The sequence below is a fragment of the Prinia subflava genome, chromosome Z, assembly GCF_021018805.1.
Source record: "Prinia subflava isolate CZ2003 ecotype Zambia chromosome Z, Cam_Psub_1.2, whole genome shotgun sequence".
Classification (NCBI taxonomy): Eukaryota; Metazoa; Chordata; class Aves; order Passeriformes; family Cisticolidae; genus Prinia; species Prinia subflava.
Window position 1 is genome coordinate 96995546 of NC_086283.1, and position 3026 is coordinate 96998571.

Below are 3026 nucleotides of genomic sequence, written 5' to 3' on the forward strand. Positions count from 1 at the left end.
GGACCTGGGACTTCCCATGGGTTATTTAGGTGATGTCAGTCTTTTGTTTCTCCAACTTGATGGTGTGTTCTCACACGCTGTGTCCTTTTTCCTCTGCTATAGGAATAAAAGGCTGTTGGAAACATGAATGGGAGTAAACAAATGGCTAATGCATTAATAGGGCATGACAGACTAGAAAAAAGCTGAGAAAAGTTTCCAAACAAATACTTAACAGGTAGCAAGTGAGGGTATCATAAGTAAATACAAGACTAAAGTAGGCCTTGCAGTCTTCATGGTTCTTTTTATCTGCAAATTTGTGCTAACAGGTAAAATGGTTGGTTAGATACTCATCATCAGCACTATCAGCATGGTTTTATGTAATCACAGGTGTCTTTTCATCCTGTAAAACAATTCCAGAAATAAAAACAAGATGCAAGAGGTCCTCTGATAGCATTACATTGGAAATGTTGGTTAAGAGGACAGTTCATTCTCTCTCCCTCTTATTGCACACTTGGACTGTCCATATGATGGTAGAGCTGGTGTTGTGAGAATAAATCTACAGTCACCAGGTCCAGCCACTTCTGTCACCTGTGCACACCCAGATGTGAACACTTCCCATTCGTACACACATGCACACTAGCCTTCCTTGTCCTTTTCTGAAATATCACTGAATATTTGCTTTGAGCTGACACCATCCAGAAGATCTCTTCCTGCCTTAGAAGTGTACAAGCAGCTAGAACAACGGCATGCCTTGCAGTAATGGCACAAGGAGAAAAGGTTTGATGGACCTTGGTACGATTTCCCTTCTCTGAGAAGCTGAAAAGGGGATGTTATGCCAAGTCCTGAGCACCTTGCAAGGGAGGAGATGAATAAATCTTCTGGCTTAATTCATTTCTGTGTCACCTCCTTCAGCATTATTGATTGGTCAGGAGTAAAACTGACCAAAAGGGGATGAGGGTGGGAGGGAAAGACTTTTAAAATGTGACTTAATCTTCTCAAGCTGCTTGGACGCTTTTTATTCCTTAGGTCACTTAGAAGGTTGCTGTAACTTTCGCCTCACTTCTGCTCTTTCAGCTGTGCCCTGACTGCCTCTTCCTTCTTATAATGAACCTGAGCTATTCCTTCATCCTCAAGGTCTTTTAAAGCCCTATTGTTATCTTAGCTCTCATCTTTGCATTGAGACACGGATATTTCCCTGAATAGCCGCTGGTGCCAGTTCTCATTAGTCACCTCTTAGTTTTTAAAGGAGGCATCTCTGTGCTCTCTTGGCCTTCCCTGTGTGCCCCAGTCATTTGCAAAACACTCTCCAACTCTCCCCAACACCCTCAATCTCTCCATACCATCAGGAAAACGCTGTTTAGGAGGTGGACAGGCCAATCCAAAAAGAAGCCAGTAAGTCTTCTTGATTCCTTATATTTCTTTTTCTCCATCTGTGTGGAGTTGCTGCCCCATGTCTCTACTCTGTGCTTTGAGTCAGAGGCCTCATCCTTGACTCTGTGCTTGTGCAGTACTGAGCACAGCACTGTGCCTCATGCCAGGGGCATTTAGGCACTGTCCTATGTCAGCATTTAATGGAAGAACAGATTTCATAGTGTTTTAAAATTAATTTTAAAAGGTAAAATTCCCCTTGGTGCAGAATGCTGCTCAAGGAATGTTGCTTTCCTCCACCTTTTTGCCAAGAGGTAAAAAACATACCCATGAAGAGGACCCACTTCTAACCATATTCTTACTTGAGGATTACTTTCAGTTGCTAGGCCTGTGTAATCCTTGGATTACCTTGCCACTAATCCATCCCACTGTTAGGAATCAGCAGTTTTACACCCATATTGATCTCTGCAGCTGACTTGGCTTCAATAGGAGCTAGGCATTTGCATGTAAAAGCAGACCTCACCTCCTTTAGAGGCTTACTATCCCAATACAATAGCAATCAGAAAAGCCACTTAAGAGGATCATGTAACAAAAGAAGGGTTTTTTTTACAGATCATCATAAATTACATCCTTCTTTAGTTGTTCAGGACTAGTTCGATTCAATATCGGAATAAATTCTATATATTCAAGGCTGGCCTCATACAGAGAAGGATCAAGCCAAAATTTTAATATTTTGGGTCTTTTACCATTTTCTTTTTAGTAGAAAAGTCAGAAATCCGACTGCCTTGTTTAGTAGTGTTAAGTTAAAGGCTTCAAAACACTTCAGAGAATTTAGGCTCAAATACAGAAATCACTGGTCTGGCATGAAACCTGGTCTATCAGTGGTCCATAAAGTCTGGGATTTTCAGTAAAGTTAGCTGTTAGATTATATTCTTTAATATAACATATTTTTATGTTAAGTAGTATTATTAGAGGGGTTATTTTATTTTATTTTACTTTATTTGTAAATCTTTAATTAAGTGAAATGTGTAAAGGGGAAATTATTTCACATAGTTTCAACCTAAAAACTAATTCAGACCTGAAACAGAGTAAATATTTTGTTCTCAAGCACAATCAGTCATTATGCAGATCTTTGAATACAGACTTTCCTCATGTTGTAGCCTTTTTCCTATACCTGTTTATTCCTATATCTATTTAATCGAATTCTATGAATTGCTGTCATGCACTGAATTCATTTCCCACTGAAGAGATATTTAGCTGCATCTCTTCATCTGTCTGAATTAAATCAAATGTATTTAATAAAAACAAGGAGCAGGTTATCTCAATTTTTATTCTACAGCATTGTTAAGGTTAAATTAGGACTAGATCTTAGGCTGGCATTTTTTATAGTTTTTTTTTTTTGTAATCTTTATTTTGAATATGCCAAACTCCACGTATCCAGAGCCTGACTTGCTCTTCCATTTTAGGTATCTGTGAGATTAGAATTAAGTACACCGTGTGCACAGAACTGCTAGTTAGTGCAATACATGACACAACTTAAGTAATACAAGGAAACAAGAAGGAAGTACCTTTTTCAATTATTCTGATGTGGAATATAGTATTTAGAATAAAAGATACACTTTAAATTGTATCTTACAATGATGTATTTATTTTCCTTTAGTTCCTTTGGATCTGCTAAT

At 38.4% G+C, this 3026-nt stretch overlaps 1 long non-coding RNA gene across 2 annotated transcripts in view; it reads left to right on the forward strand.

Moving 5' to 3' along the window:
• Nucleotides 1–471, forward strand: part of LOC134563977 (uncharacterized) — an 8243-nt gene extending 7772 nt beyond the window's left edge. For both annotated transcript variants that reach the window (XR_010083443.1, XR_010083444.1), the window contains exon 5: nt 1–471. This exon is cut by the window's left edge and continues 864 nt beyond it. This is a non-coding gene — a long non-coding RNA (uncharacterized LOC134563977).
• Nucleotides 472–3026: the final 2555 nt, after the last annotated feature.